General features: G+C 37.9%; 1 long non-coding RNA gene across 2 annotated transcripts in view; it reads left to right on the top strand.

Annotated features, from left to right (window-relative positions):
• LOC149161158 (uncharacterized) overlaps positions 1-16,582 on the top strand; it is a 216,432-nt gene extending 199,850 nt beyond the window's left edge. Inside the window, exons 2-4 of one of the 2 annotated variants that reach the window (XR_016261857.1) lie at positions 14,149-14,420; positions 14,533-14,732; positions 14,796-16,582. This is a non-coding gene — a long non-coding RNA (uncharacterized LOC149161158). The remainder of the gene's footprint in view (positions 1-14,148; positions 14,421-14,532; positions 14,733-14,795) is intronic. The other variant, XR_016261856.1, reaches the window with a different exon arrangement.
• The last annotated feature ends 427 nt before the right edge of the window (positions 16,583-17,009 follow it).

The raw sequence follows: 17,009 nt of genomic DNA on the forward strand, positions 1-17,009 counted from the left end.
AGACGTAATCGGGGTCGATGGTTGTAGTTTTGATGTGAGGTTCAACTTTTAGAGACTGTAACTACTTTGATACTTGCAACATCTAGTCTTCATTTTCAGCTAATACAAGCTTCTTTTACTGTTAATTGCTCACTTTCCATTTCTACTTTGTTCTAGGCTGTACCTATTATGCATTTGTTCATGTGCTCTGGATATTTAGCATTTGAGGGGCTGTCATCCCACCTCCGTTTTAGAATCTTGTATATATCACTGAATATGTTACGTAGGTTTATTTTTACTTAGTGCCAGAGAGCTGTCATCCTGTCTGTGCATTAGGAAATAGATTTGCAGACCTCTTTACTGGTTGTAGCCGGCCATCACAGGGTCCTCTGCATCTGCTGGTGTGGTCAATATTCTCCATGTTCACCTAATCTTCAAACTGTGAGTAATTGGTGGTCTAAATCCTTGTAGTCTGGGGGTGTTCACCCATGTCTGGAGTTAAGCATAGTAGAAATGGTTATCTGGCTTAGACAAGCATCATTCCTTCCATTCTTCCATTTCCAACATTTTTGTTGAGTTTGTAATGTTCTCGAGCATCTCTGAGATACAACCTAGGAGAGTTTCTTGGGGTGATAACAAGAACAAGCCTGTGAGTCCCCATGGATACCATTAAGTATCGCTCATCTGCATCCCTATCGATCTTGGGTGAAGTACACCCAAAGGAATGCCCAGTGTCTCCGTCCATAAGTCTCCTTGGAGGCAACCCTCCAAGACCTCGATGTGCAGCACCATATGCCCATGCATCCCACTGAGTATCCCTGTAGTCCTCGACCTGGCATTGTACCTTGCAGCATATCCCTGTACACCACTGGATACCCCGTGCTACTAATGTACCATCCTGTACCGTCTCATATCCTGCTTTTGTCATTGTATATGGTTGTCCTCATGTGTACGCGATGTGATGTGAGTCGCTCAATGCAAACCAACATTCTACATCAAACAACCATGCATCTCCATGCTCCTCTGCAGGCCACTACTCATAACTGCATACCTCTATATAACACTAGATGTTAGGTTTTAAAATTGGGTTTGTATGCATCAGGTCACATCCATTTGCATAAGACTGGGCTCTGCGGCATATCCTTGTGCACCCCTTGGTACCACTGCCTACTTTCGTACCACCCTGTATCATATGCCATCCTGCATGTGCCAACGCATCCAACGCTCTGCTAGTAACCCTCCATGATGTGGGCTACATCTCCCCATCTTCCCTGAAAGACCTCAGTGGTCTGACTCCTCACATGCCAATGGGAATGACACTATTGTGTCTATCCTTAGTAGCTCCAGTGTCCAATATACTAATGAGAGAGCATCGTATCCATGTAATTCCCTATCTGGTGGTCTGCCAATGCCACCTCCTCCTACCAGCTTCTGCCAGAGTAGGCTAATCAGCCTATGACTCCATGCATAATCAATATTCCATGACAACTCATGAAATCTGCTTTCTCCTCTGCCAATCCATCCTGTCACTAGTGTTGTCAGGAACTCTGAAGGGGATATGAAAATGTGTGTGCATCTAACCACCAAGTCCATCACATAGCTGCTACCATGACCTACCGACTCCATGATGTGATGGATAATCCCACTTGGATCCCAACAATAGTCTGGCCCTCGAGCCCCCCTAGTAATCCACAACCTCCGCTAAGTTGTGGTCATGGATGCATCTCACCTCCTAGCTAGCTCCATTAGATATCAACTCAATATCTCTTGCCATCAAACCCTAAGGGAAGGATCGAGAGCATAAACTCCTGTACATGGAGCTAACCCTCCATCCTACAAGGGATGCACCCTGCGCAACTCATGTCGCCTCATCTCACCATGTTGGTCAACACATAAAATATGTCGAGGTGACTCTGCCTCTCCCTCTCCAATGTGTAGTGGTAACCTACTAGCGCTACCAGCTTGTAATGTCTAAGTAGGGTTGCCCCATCACTCTAATGTGCACTCCCACTGAACCATTAGGGAACCCAACTGTTCCCCAACGTGAGTCAGTTTTGTCGTTGACTCAACACAAATCTCTCTCATGCTCTCCAACTCCTCGTTTTGTTGTAGAATGGCCTCTCGCACTATCATGGCCTTCTTTCTCAATGTTAGAAGGCTAGCCCGAAACTGATGAAACCATGGAGGGCAACTATCCTCTGTAAACTCAGTCACTGATCTGGAACCCTCTGTCTCTTCTGGTACCTCCTCAATGACAAGTATGCCTCCAGGCACCTCATCAACCTGTTGTGGGTAGCCATTGTCTGGAAACAGGGTCATAGCACTGGGTACCTCATCAACCATTGGCATCTCATTAATAGATGACCCTCCGAGTGTATGCTCTACTCCCTCGAACGAGGTGTTAGCTGTAGCTACCAAATAGGCCTCCAACAATGGTGACTCCTGCGCCACATCGAGTATATTAATGTGCCCCTCCCCATCTTGTGTGTCCTCCTACTCAACCTCCTCCTCGAGCTTTTGACATCTAAAGCCCGGTCTCCACTAGTAGAAATGCCTCCTGGTCTCATCCTCTAGCTTTCCTCATCCTATCCACTCCCTTTGAGGGGGTTTGGTGTCCTTTCGGTCAAATTTCTCCACAAGCCTCTGTGTGAACTCTTTGTAGGATGTGATACATACATGTACCAAAGGGATCAGCCCTTGATAACACCATTCCATAACATCTCCATCCAAGTGCAAAGTGGTATGTCTATAGCGTCCACCTTCCTCATGGGGTTTAGCCAGAAATATGTGTCCAATTCTTATACCCATTTTTTGACAGAACTCCTAGCTGAATCATCAAAGTGGGTGAGGGTCATTTTTCCCTCAATGATACTCACTCTCCCTTGAGCCATGTATTTGCCTATAGTTCACCCATCACAGTGCATACATGCCCAAATCTTCCATGATCTTGATGGCTACTCCACAACTGGCCAAGATCATGTTATGATACCAATGTAATATTCCTAATGGAAATTTTACAATCATAACAAAGTCATGCAAAGATAATAACACAAATTTTTTCAAAAATGCATACACATAAACTAGAAATATCTCCAAATCCACAGACTGGTCAAGCTTTTATTAATAATAGTGTTTTGGTACAAATGAGTTGGAGAAAATGTATTTGGGCTTGCATAAGGCAAGCTACAAGCACCAAGTGATGAATATAAGAAATCTCAACGACTATAATAGCAAGCTCCTTTAGAAAACTGCGTTACTGCTGCAAAACTACATTGTTGCTTGACTTCGCCCCTTGATTTTCCCACTCTAGAGTGCCTAGAAAATTCTATAGGATTATGAGATTTCTCCTTGCCCAAAACCCAGAAAAACCCAAAAAGGGTTTGGCCTATCTCCAAGCCAAAGTCAAATCCACAAAATGGTGCAAATTCCTCAGCTAACTACCAATTCTCCCTGCTATAAGAATAAGGATTTTAGATCCAAATATCGCCCGAAAATTTTTGTAAAATTATCTGTAGACTCCTCTCAATAAACCCACAAAAACCCAAAAAGGGTTTTGGCCTAATCCACCGATCCCTGGTGACCCCCAATAAGTACAAATTGCCTAATTTGGCCAGAAAACGCCCCACAAACTAATACTGTTGAATTAAGCCCAAATATACCACTGGAAATCTCTCCCAACTTTGGATAAATTCTCCCTTGAGGAATACCTCCAATCTCCGACATTTATCTCTCCTCAACCTCTATTCTTCCAACCCCTGTGCACTTCCAGAAATGTAGAATTTTGCCTCCAAGAATTCTCTCAACTCAGCCTAGCTGAAATAACTTGCAAATATGCCCAATGGAAACTCTAAGTTGAGCTCCCCAAATTGCCTCACTAGGGAGACACTCGAAGTTCTCCGAAATGAGGGTGGAATTCCCGCTCGGATATTCCTTGTGCTGAACAACATGGTTGTCTTGGCTAAGCAGCTCAAGAGAACTAATGTTGAATTGTGAAATGATCAAAGATACCAAATGAGGCCTCCAAGCTCTATTTATAATTTCTAGTCCTCTCCCTTGGTGGTCCCCACCTTCCACTAATAAAGTTTTAATTTGCTGCCATTCTTCATTAAAATAATAATTTCCACTTTTCTCCCACAAAATAATATTTTCTCCTTTTTTTTAATATCACCAAAAATGGCAAAACTCCTTAGTGAATTTTGCACTCACAAAAATGGGAACATTACAAAACTGAAGAGATGAATACTCTAGTTTCTGAAGAAAACGTTCCTCTGAACATTGCTCAGGATCTAGAAGATATGTCTACTATCCAACCAATGATCAACAAAAGCACTAGTAAGAGAGGACATCATACTACCTCAACCAAGAAGGGTATTAGCGGAGCTCGAGGAGGAAGTGGCTCTCAACAGTCCACCACACCAGCAAAGATCCCCACTTCTATTGAAGAGGAAAACTTAAAAACTCGTCTGATTAAGCTATAGAAAAGGATTGTGAAGCTGCAAGAATAGGCACATAAGTACAAAGTTCTGTTTCATGATGTGCGAGAGGTGAATAACCCGATCAGAGATATTAATCTCAGACTATTTTCTCAGGATGATCAGTTAAAGTGAAAAAATAAGAAACTATTGCGATGGAAAACATCTCGGCTCAAGCCTACAAGGAAGCTCAGTGCTCAGGAATTAGCTCTTCAATTCAAAAAGTGTTCCATTCTGGTTAAGTGTGGGTTAGAGGTCCTGATCAAGGCTACAGGTCGTTAACCAAGGGTCTCTCTCACAACTATCCTTTTTGGTGGATTATGACTGATGCATCAGGACATGCATTCGTACAGGCATGGGGGGATGTTAGTGCCCATTTTTGTATCTACTTTCTTACCCTTGTACTCCTATTTTTACCCCTTTTTTACCTATAAATGTACCTCTTTTCACCTACTATGCCACTTCATTCACTGATTAAAACTTTGCCATCACATAACTAAAGGTCAAAACATTTATTTGATGTTATTTCAGTGTTTGTGGTTGAATTTAGGTAGATTGTAGAGTCATGCTATTAAAATATTCCTATCTATCTATTTTTGGGCTCCTAGCTCTCAAGGTTATTGACATGGAATGACAGATTAAGTACCAGGATGGAGGATGAGGTGGTGGATGCTTTGTCATCTAAGCACTACTACTATTATGTACTTAAAACCTTATTTCCAGACCCATACTCAAGGTGGAAGTCGACAGGTGGCAATTCCTTATGGTGAAGTATAAACAGTTTGTGAGATCTTTTGAAATCTCATGCCCTGATATCTTTGTGGCCAGAGATAGAAGCAGTTTATCTAGAGATAGGAGTTGTTGATCCAGGTAGAAGTGCTTTGTCAAGCTACATGCAGCTGATTCGAAGAGATCATACAGTCCAAGATTAGTTGTTAGTTAGCGGGTTGCCATGTTAATGTATATTTTGTTAAGTTTTTTACTTGTCGATTGCCTCTTAAAAGGGCTGATGAAATTGAAATCAGGGGGTTAAGCAATGACGACAATGTAATGTCCTGTTGTTGTTAATTTTTAAAAACTTTGTTTCAGAAGATATTAGACTATGCATGATTGCATCTAAGCTTTGAATTAAATCAATTTCGGCGTTATCTTGTTGTAAGTCATGGTATTTGTGCTTTGATCTACATTTTACTAAATTAGATTAGCTTGCTCCAGGCGTGGCGGGGCCCACCACAATTAGAACCGAGCTTCATGGTTAGAGTAGATTTAGGAAATTGTTACTGTGTGATTTCTCATAGTTTAGCTTACATTTATCTAAATTTCTAATGGTTTGGTCAGTTGATTGTTTGAACGTTCATCGTTGATATCATAACTGAGCCTTTGATTGGTTTCTAGACATTAAGTGATCTTCCTCATCGATGATTGATTTCTTTGAAGAATATTTTTTATTGAACCATGGCATTATAAATCGTTATGATTAAAACCAAATCTTGCATAATTATTTGAAAATGCATACTTTTTTATCTTTATGAATGAGCAAGCATGAATGCATCGGTGTAGCACAGTTAAGAATATCACTGCGATGGAATGTAATTTGAAGTTGTAGTTAATGTTTATAAGTTGGAACAACTTCTGATTGGGAATACATGTGTTTGAGTCACGTGGTTAACATTAGAATGATTTTGATTGAAGAAGAGTGTTTCTCATACAATTTGAAACTTGAACAATTGTTTCATACTTGAGTTTTGTAGCAAGGCATTTTGAGTTTGATTAGAATAGTTTCATTTTCCATTAGATATAGTTTGAATTGGTAGTTACAACATTTGATTTCGATTAGGATTAGTCTAGGTTTGAATTGGCATTGCAATTGAAGTAATTTAGTCTTCAATTGGTCATTGCAACAATTTAAATAAGAGTAATTTAGTTTTCTATTGAACGTAACTTAAATTGATAGTAGAGTGTTTCAAATTCAATTAGAATAATCCCGTTCCCACTAGGTACAATTTGAATTTCGATTTCAAATAGAAAGAGTCTTTTCATTCTGCGAGTTCGATTTTCAGTAAGAGTGAAGATTTTTCATTTCGAATGAGCATTTCATGAGTGATTTTTCTTTACAATAGATACAATTTGTGTTATATACCTAGGGGGGATAATATGGGGTACCAAGGGAGGTATCCAAGGTAATAATGTAATAATGGGATGGGCCATAGTAATAAATAAGGTGGTTAACCCATATCATGTAACGGACCACAAGTAGTTAATAATAATGTAATGGGCCCATGGTATTAGTTTGATGGTATGAGGGAACCATGGTAATGATCCATGGTATTGTATGTATGAGGCCTATATAGAGGCTAGAGACTCCACATGTAAGAGAGTCAAGGATTATTGTATGAACAAGCATATGGAAATCACATACTCTGCATTTAGATCTTCACCCAATATGTAGTGCAACTTGTTTTTACGATTCCTGGTTGATAATTAAATATTAGGAGCTTTAAACGTCTAATTAAACTCCCAACAATGATTCACCATTTTGCAAATTTAGATTCCCTAGTGGTATGTCGACCTCTTCTTTTGCCAAATCCATAGTCTTCCTTGTTGTTTTGAGGCATCCTGCATAGATCAACCTATTGTCTATAAGATCTAGTATTCCAAGTTTTAGATCGGCCTTTGCTTTGGCGAGATCAAGAATTATCTTCTCTGTCTCGAGTTTCCCTACATTGATCTGACGTCTCTCAAGTCAATCGCAATGGGGGGCTTTCTTTGATGGATCGGGTAGCAAAGGATGGGGTCTGGGACATCCAATAGTGTACATTTTTTCCATTGCAACCCCTTCCACTCCTCTTTGATCCCTTCCCTGATTTTGATATGGTCGATGACTTGCGTGATTCTCATGAATGAGTGTCGGATTGGGGAACCAAGACAACTTTTCAATTTTTTATTAAAACCCCAAAAGGAAAATCAATTTTATTTTGGGTTCGGGCCTCAGAGAGCATCAACCAACTGAAGCAAAGTATTCCGCACATTCTGGGTATTTCAATGCTCCTACAAAGCCTGATCGGTAAATGGAGGTCCTTCGTTCAAAGACATCCTCAAAGGGAAATCTGAAGCATCAACAATACCATAACAATACAATATACCCAGACCCTATAAAGTGGAGCAACTGAATCAAATACCAAAAATGATTGTATATCTATCAGAAACAACTGATCTATGCACAACCTATGAATCTCAAGCAATTATATGTAGGTGCAACGCTTTTTGGCCAAAACCAATGGATCTTTTCCATTGGATCTTCATAATTTGTACAATAAATTGTGAGATTCACCTCCGCTCCAAGGGTTTTTTCATAGTAAAGTTTGCATCATTGGAGGAAGGTGAATATATACTGTGAGAGGGCCCGTGATTCTGTGGGACTTTTTGTCACCCCATGGTTCCCATATTTCGATGCCAATACAATGGTGGTATCAAGGCTGTCGATTTGGGTTATAAATTGCATCACCCCCCCTACATTTTTGGCACCATAAAGTGCTTGAAGGCATTGGGGACCTCTTAGGGAGATACATAAAGATAGACACACAAAGAGTCAAAGAACGAATCTACACTTTTGCCAAAATTTGTGTGGAGGTGGATCTCAACAAAGGTTTGCGAATCGTATTTTCTTAACACATAACAAGCCATGTTGGACACAATTTCTAGATTTTGAGAACATGACGTTTAGATGTCGAATATGCCAACAAACCAAACATTTACAAATCTCATGTTCTCATACCTAGAAAGCACCTCGAAGGAAGAAGAAATCAGGAAATCAGCCCAAGGGATAGCAATTCCCACAACAACTGCCTGAAGAAGAATAAGACGATGAAGAAATGACACCCCCTACCACTGAAGAAGCCCACAATAGACATCGTAGAAAAGGAAGGAGTTAATCATGAAGATTAAAGAATCCCAACACACACATTAAGTATCCCAACACACACATTGCAGCATGAGATCATATTGCCTCTAAACATCATCATTTATCCGAAAGTTCAGATTCAGATAAGGGAAATCCAGGAAAGAATGAAGGGTCCCAACTAGCACTTGTAACAACCACTTCATCCCAAGGAGAATGACCAAAGGTAGAAAAGAAGAAATGGAGAAAATGGTCACCTCGAAGTAGTTTTTAATGTTTTTTTAATAAAATTACAATTTTTCCTGAAAAAATACAAAAAAAAAAAAAAAATCCTTCTGGTGGATAGATAGTTTTTTTATTCACTAAAAGACACTAATTTGGTCATTCAACTTAATTACCAAAAAAAAAATGAAAAAACAAAAATCAATACTTTTTGGATCTCTTACCAAAAAAAGAAAAGAATTAAAAATAAATAAGTCAATACTTTTTGGATTTGTGTCCAATGTGGAAGAGATGTTGTAATGTAATATAATGTGATGTCCTCTAAACATTTTTACGGGATCAAAATAAAATATAAATAAAAATAACGGGTTAAAAAAAATAAAAAATAAATAACCTTACTTAAAAATAAAAAGAGCTTTAAACTGAAAATAATAAGGTAAACTTGACTTGGTCAAGTTACTAGTGGTTTTTGAGCTCGAGGTTTATGAAAAACCGTGGTATTAACGTGAAATATATATTCCTTTATATAAGTTTAAAATAATAAGGTAAACTTGACTTGGTCAAGTTACTAGTGGTTTTTAAGCTCGAGGTTTATGAAAAACCGTGGTATTCACGTGAAATATATCTTCCTTTATATAAGTTTAAAATAATAAGGTAAACTTGACTTGGTCAAGTTACTAGTGGTTTTTGAGCTGGAGATTTCCTTTATATCTTATTTAAAAGAAGGGTTAAGATTATTTGACAAACATGCGTTGGACTTCAATTCCACCAGTTGGATCTAGATGGATGGTTTAGAAAGCCTAAGGGTTTATCAGGGTTTTCAGTGTCATTTTAAGATCGATGGTTTAGATTTACCAAGGGTTAATTAGGGTTTTCAGTGTCATTTTTTTATCCCCGTTCTGTGTCTCCTAGTGTTTCACTGCATACAGATCTGTGCTCGAGGCATACACATCCGTCCTCGCTAAGGCTGTATTCCTTGTTTTCTGTTTGCATCGAGGTTCTTTTTAGTTTTGTTTAGTTCTTCCGCTGGTTGATTATGGGGTTCTGCCATTTATTTTTCCGAATCCAAGTAATCTTCGGCACTGTCAAGGAAATGGGAATAATAAGCACCGTGCTACTAAAGGGCATTTAACGCTTTCTATATGGGTACAGAGTCTTAATTTCACCTTGACATACAGAGTATTAATTTCCATTATGGGGTGCTATGGCTCGCCCCAATTTCATGGTAGCTTTCGGACTTTGATATGACTATGACAATGATTCCTTAACCGTCGTTTCTTAGGGCGGTCATTTCTTAAATCCATGTGTGAACCGTTGCCGTTCTCTGCGGCAGATGGCCTATATTTCTTTGATTGGATTTGTTCGTTAAGTTTCATATCAGGCTCAGTACGCGAATTCTACAACAGCGCACATGTCAGAGAGATTTTACAATTACTCTCCACCTCTACTAGGCATTTGTTCTCACGAAAATGCATTCCGAATCTAGAGAAGAAGTGTCTTGTGATGTGGAGAGTAAAAAGCAATTTCTGTAACAATCACGGGCATCCATGGAAGCCACTTCAAGGTTCCTCTAAACCAAAGTTCTCTCACTCATAGAATGGACATATGTAGACATTCACCAAAGTTGACTTTATACAATATATATTTCGCAAAGCTGAAGGGGTTTAGTTAGGAGAGATAGGTCAAAGTTTTTTTTGGGCTTTGAACATCTGGTTTTGTAGATGTGTAGTATATGTTACTTCTCTCTTTTCTGAGTGTTTTAGATCTGGTCTATCTGACATCTATTTTTTGAACTCCAGTGGATTTGAACGTCAAGTGTTGACATGTCTCTGTCGAGCTTTTTGAACATCTGGTTTTGTAGATGTGTAGTATATGTTACTTCTCTCTTTTCTGAGTGTTTTAGATCTGGTCTATCTGACATCTATTTTTTGAACTCCAGTGAATTTGAACTCTAGAAATTTTTTTCCTAAGCTTTTTCATAGATTTATTCACATGATCATCATATAACTTGTTAAACTAAATTATGTCCATTTTTAAAATATCATGTATCATATAACTTGTTAAACTAAATTATGTCCATTTTTAAAATATCATGTATATGTAAACATATAATATAGCAAATTGAGAAAAACAAACAATTGGCAATTGAGAAAAACAAATAATTGGTTAGAAATATTTGTTAAACGAATTACTAACTTCCAACCACCCATGTTTCAATGGTCAATAATGTTCTTTATATTTTTAAACTAAGAACACAATTATAATATTATATTCATAGAACACCTTTTAGAACCCCAGGTATACTCTTTTTTCTTTTTTTTTTTCATTTATTGTGGAGATTTTGATTAATAGTAATTCTAGAGTTGTTTTGTATATGGATGGTTAAGATTCACCAATGTTGTTATTAGGTTTTCGATGTTGTTGTGGATTAATTCTAGTGTTTGGGATGTTGTTTTGTTATTTTTATTATTAATTTTAGTGATTTTTTTTACATAATTATTTTATATTTGTAAATAAAAAAATCTAAATATTCTAAATAATAACAACAAAAAGAACAAGATGTAATCATAAAACAAAGAATAAAACCGTAAATATGTCAAATATAAAGAGTTAATTCAATCATGTAAAAAAGTCGCTAAAATTAATAATAAAATGAAGCAGCAATTTTCCACGGAATTTTCCACCGAGGGACGGATGTTGAAAAATGAAGTAGCAAGCGGCAATCCAAGTTGATTTGTTTCCACAAACTTTCTGGTGGAAAATTCGCCTCTCGATCCAGGCACAACGGGATCACTGTCAAGCTCGAACAAGATCAATACTATTTCTTGTGCACTGGGTGCAGGAGCTTCATAACGAAAATTCTCCTTCTTTACTTTTCCTTATGAAGCTCCTGCACCGGTGCATGCAACATAGTATTGATCTTGTTTGAGCTTGACACCAATCCCGTTGTGCCTGGATCCAAATGCAAATTTTCCACCAGAAAGTTCATGGAAACAAATCAACTTGGACTGCCGCTTGCTTCATTTTTCAACATCTGTCCCGTGGTGGAAAATTCCATGGAAAGTTGCTGCTTCATTTTATTATTAATTTTAGTGACTTTTTTTACATGATTGAATTAACACTTTATACTTGGCATATTTATGGTTTTATTCTTTGTTTTATGATTACATCTTGTTCTTTTTGTTGTTGTTATTTAGAGCATTTGGGTTTTTTTATTTACAAATATAAAATAAAAAATAAAATTTTGGACCTTGACTTACTAAATCGGCCTTAAGGAAATTTTCTTTAGGATGAAATCCACCTAAATAATTTGGCTTCATGTAACTCAATCTTGTATGTCCTTCGACAATTAGATTTGTGCCCTGCCACTAATCCATAATGAAAAACCCCAAAATATTGTTGGATGGCACAAATCGAGTTGGTGGAGGCCAAGTTCTTCAGGCCGATTTCATTTGAAGGCAAATTTACTTGAGGCCAAACTTGGGTGAGTTGCAAGTTTTAAACTTGTATTTTTCATTGTATATTTGTAGATCAAAAAGCCCAAATGATCCAAATAATGAAATGACGGAAAATTTTTGTTGGTTAATCATCTTTGCAATGTGTGAATGATCTCTCTTGTTTATTTCCCTTGCATAGTTTTAATTCTAGAAGTTAAAAATACCATTAATTGTATTGTGTCGAGAAGCCCTCACTAGTTCAATATGATAGAGATGTTGTAATGTAATGTTTAACATTTTGACTAAATCAAATTACATAAAAATAAAAATTAAATTAAATTAAAAAATAAAATAAATAAAAAGATTAATGTTTAAGTATGGGGGATTTACGCAGTGCATTATATTAGATATCATTTTTCGGGATTCAACTGCTTTAAGTAAGTCATTCAAACGTATGACCATTTCCATGAGAGGTAGTCGTAACTGACTAATTTCTCATGATTTTTGAATAGTTCACTTAGCACTCATTGCAGAGGTAGTCGTAACTAACTAATTTCTCATGATTTTTGAATAGTTCACTTAGCACTCATTGCATCGGTGATGCTCACAGGGGTGAAGAAGTGGGATTGAAACTAGTGAAATGTGGAGAACGAATCACATAGCATCAATCATCACTTCCGGGGCTTGCACCAGGTAACCAGGACTTCCCAGGAGGTCACCCATCCCAGAACTCCTCTAGCTCAAGAGCGCTTAACTGTGGAGTTTTCCCCACAATCAAGCCCACTTAGCGTGCTACATTTGCAAAACCTTAGCAAGTATTGTGCCTCATGAACCATTCAAGTAGAGATCCCTTGACTCTTTTTGAATTTAAGTATGGGGGATTTACGCAGTGCATTATATTAGATATCATTTTTCGGGATTCAACTGCGTTAAGTAAGTCATTCAAACGTATGACCATTTCCATGAGAGGTAGTCGTAACTGACTAATTTCTCATGATTTTTGAATAGTTCACTTAGCACTCATTGCATCGGGTGATGCTCACAGGGGAAGAAGTGGGATTGAAACTAGTGAAATGTGGAGAACGAATCACATAGCATCAATCATCACTTCGGGGCTTGCACCCGTAACCAGTGTTACATCTATACGCATCTAGAGCGCAGGTGTCTTAAGAGTCACTTCAGTAACCATATGAAGAAATCCATCTGCGAAGCTTCTTTAGGGAATCGAGCTCTCAGCAGAGGTAACGAATAAAACTTTCATGTTGCCGCGAAACGAAGCTTCGAGGTTTGTAGAAATTAATGGCAGCTAGCTTAGGTATTTACCATATACATTTCAAAAAGCTCAAGTGTTTTCCTGGGATGGGGCAGTATGTTTCATGACTTTAAAGCCATAAATATGACTGGCAGTCAGATGACTAATTTTTTTGGAATTACAGCCTAGTTTTTTGTCATTTTATAAATTGCAATGATATGTAACAGCTGTGGTTTTCCATTATTAGCCATTTTAATTGGTTTTTGGTTTGGTCCCAAAAATATGGTCACGATAGCTCTGTAGCTATGTATCCGTGTATTTTAATAAACCGTTATTTGATAAAATGGTCGAAATTGATTTGAGGAATCTTCTTTTGATTTTGGACATATGTACCGCTGGATATATACATATTTACAGCTGATATATAAATGGCAATGATCTTATGATATATACATATTTACCGCTGATATATAAATGGCAATGATCTTATGATATATACATATTTACTTTGGTTTTTTATTATTATGTAGTAAGGTGTTTTCCTCTAAAATCTATCTAATTGTAATTTTTGGTTTTTTATTATGCTGTTGGTTTTTATTACGCTGTAAGGCGTTTTTCCATCTAATTGTAATTTTTGGTTTTTCATTATGCTGTTGGTTTTTATTACGCTGTAAGGCGTTTTTCTGGGAAATCAATTCTCCTCTCATCTTACTGGTCTTACTATGAACCGTCATCTTACTTGTCTCTGATCTGATGTGAGACGATTAAAATATTTGTCACTGTTCATTAAAAAAAAATGTAGTTATAACCGAAACAATAACAGTATAAACTTCATCTTTTTCTTTGAGCAACGAACCTGAATGTAAACGGCCATGGTTTGCGTTGCAGAGTTCTTTTTCTTCGACCAGCGAACCTGAAAGCTTGCGTTACAGAGTGAAGGTAGAACAGCATGGCTTGAAACAGGATTGCATTACCGAATGAAAGTTGATGGCCATGGCTTGCAACGGGCTTGCGTTGCAGAATGAAGGTTGATGACCATGGCAGAAACCCTCCTCATTTGCATTCCTGTCTAGCAAGTTTCTTGCTTGTCGTTGTCTAGCTTGTCGCTACGAGAGAAGGTTTCGTGTTCACGAAATGTCTCATTGAAGCCCTCCACCATGGTATTCCATTAGCTTAGTTGGCATTTTCCTGCTCAGAATGTGAATTCTGCTTCCAGTATTATGAATATAAAATTTTATTTTTTCGATATTGATAGGGTTTTACCTTGTGTAGCTGCACAGAGTATGAAAGCCGCACCAGGGCATGTATTAAGGGAGATCGTGAAGCAGAACAACTATTTTCTTGTGAAGCCAAACAGCTACAGGAGCACTAATATCTTTTCTTAGTGCAGCCGGACAGCTACAGGAGCACCAAGATCCAGTTTAGCGAAGACACCTATAATCTCTGGAACTTGCATTCATTCAAGTTTTCAGGTATGTTTCCTTTTCTGTTGAAGTTGGTATATTTTGAACTACTTATTTTCATATTACGGTCAGCTTTTTTTGAAATCCCAACAGAGACAAGAAGAAAGCATGTAGATATGCATTGAAATGGAGGTTACAGACTCCAAGGGAAGAACTGCATGCCTTGGACCTTTATTCTCCATAAGCTTATAAGGTTAAAGGGTTGTAGCTGCATCTTTTTTCCCTCTTAAGGAACTATTAATAAGCAGAGCTACCAAGGGAGGAATCGCACCGGAAGCTCTTATTGTAACTTTATTATCCTCTATGAGTGACAGACTCAAAAGAGTACAAGTTGCATTCTCTTTCGCTATTGATGTTCCTGACTTTAGTACATGTATAAGGGGCTTGATTTAGTACATGTATAAGGGGCTTGATAGCTCCAGCTTCTGTTATTTCAAACTTGTTGTTTTCATAAAGAGACAAATTCAACAGAGCAGTGGCTGCATTTTCCTGTTTCAGAGGATCCACAGAATGTAACAATGATACTAAAGGATTTACAACCCCTACATTAGCTATCATAATCCTATTCTCCAAGTTATTTTTTTTTGTATATAACCTCAACTGTGCTACTGCCTTCCTTTGCAACTCCGTTGATGTTGATTCCAAATCTTCTACCAAATTATATAAATAATCTCCAAATTTTCAGTTTCAAGAGTACATGATGTTGCAACTGTTTTTAATAATGGCGATACATTACACGCGCTCCTACTTTGCCCATGTTCTTCTAAAAGCTCTGCTTTCCACTGCTTTGGCTTTGGCTTTACCTACTCCCTCATCAAATCGGGAACGGAAGGTTCTCATAGATCTAGGAACAGGCCTCCCAAGGCTATTTGAATCACTCTGGCTACCACTATTGTTCTTTCTCAAAACATTCGGACAACTGTTGGACAGAGAATTGTTGCAATCAAACTGTGACTTATTATATGAATAGTGCTTGGAATGGGGATCGGCGGCCACAGACATCATGATATTATCAGGTCAACAAGTTGGTTAAACAAGTCTAATAAATCTGTAGATAGTAGCAGGGTCTATTAGAGGAAATGCTCTTGGCGTAGAAAACTAGAGTGAAATGGTTGCAAGAGAGACAAAACTTCAAAAAGAAAACATCACTATGAGAAACTGCAACTGTACTCACAGATTAACTAACCTGGGAATGAGATTTTTTAGGTTAATTCATGAACTCGTTTCTCTCTTTTTAGTCTATTTCCAGTGTCTTCAGGAGAGAGAAAAGCCCCTTCATCAAGGATGTATCCTCTCACATTTCATCTATGGTTTCATATTAGAAAATCAACACTTTTATAATCCAAATTATAGTCAACACTTCTATAATCCGAGTTTGAATTGAAGGTCAAGGGCCACTAAAAGCTCTGCTTTCCACTGCTTTGGCTTTACCTACTCCCTCATCAAATCGGGAACGGAAGATTCTCAACTTCTCATAGATCTAGGAACAGGCCTCCCAAGGCTATTTGAATCACTCTGGCTACCACTATTGTTCCTTCTCAAAACACCACTATTGTTCTTTCTCAAAACATTCGGACAACTGTTGGACAGAGAATTGTTGCAATCAAACTGTGGCTTATTATATGAATAGTGCTTGGAATGGGGGATCAGCGCCCACAGACATCATGATATTATCAGGTTAACAAGTTGGTTAAACAAGTCTAATAAATCTGTAGATAGACTAAAGCACAAAATATCCAAGGAGACTTAAAGGATTAGGTTCCAGATTCTTTTGCTAAAGGAGCACCAAGATCTTTTCTTGTGCAGCCGAACAGCTACAGGAGCACCAACATCCAGTTCAGTGAAGAAGACACCTATAATCTCTAGAACCTGCATTCATTCAAGTTTTCAGGTATGGCTTTTCTTTTCCGTTTCTGTTGAAGTTGGTATATATTGAACTGCTTATTTTCATATTACGGTCAGTTTTTTTTGGAAGTCCCAACAGAGACAAGAAGAAAACATGATGCATTGAAATGGAGATCACAGACTCCAAGGGAAAAACTGCATGCATTGGACCTTGATTCTCCATAAGCTTATAAGGTTAAAGGGTTGTAGCTGCATCTTTTTTCCCTCTTGAGGAACCATTAATAAGAAGAGCTACCAAGGAAGGAATCGCACCGGAAGCTCCTATTCTTATTATCCTCTATGAGTGACAGACTCAAAAGGGTACAAGCTGCATTCTCTTTCGTTGTTGATGTTCCTGACTTTAGTACATGTGTAAGGGGCTTGATAGCTTATGTTATTTCA

The sequence above is a fragment of the Pinus tabuliformis genome, chromosome 5_2 (assembly GCF_031772625.1).
Source record: "Pinus tabuliformis cultivar Carrire ecotype Pingquan chromosome 5_2, CPIR1, whole genome shotgun sequence".
Classification (NCBI taxonomy): domain Eukaryota; kingdom Viridiplantae; phylum Streptophyta; class Pinopsida; order Pinales; family Pinaceae; genus Pinus; species Pinus tabuliformis.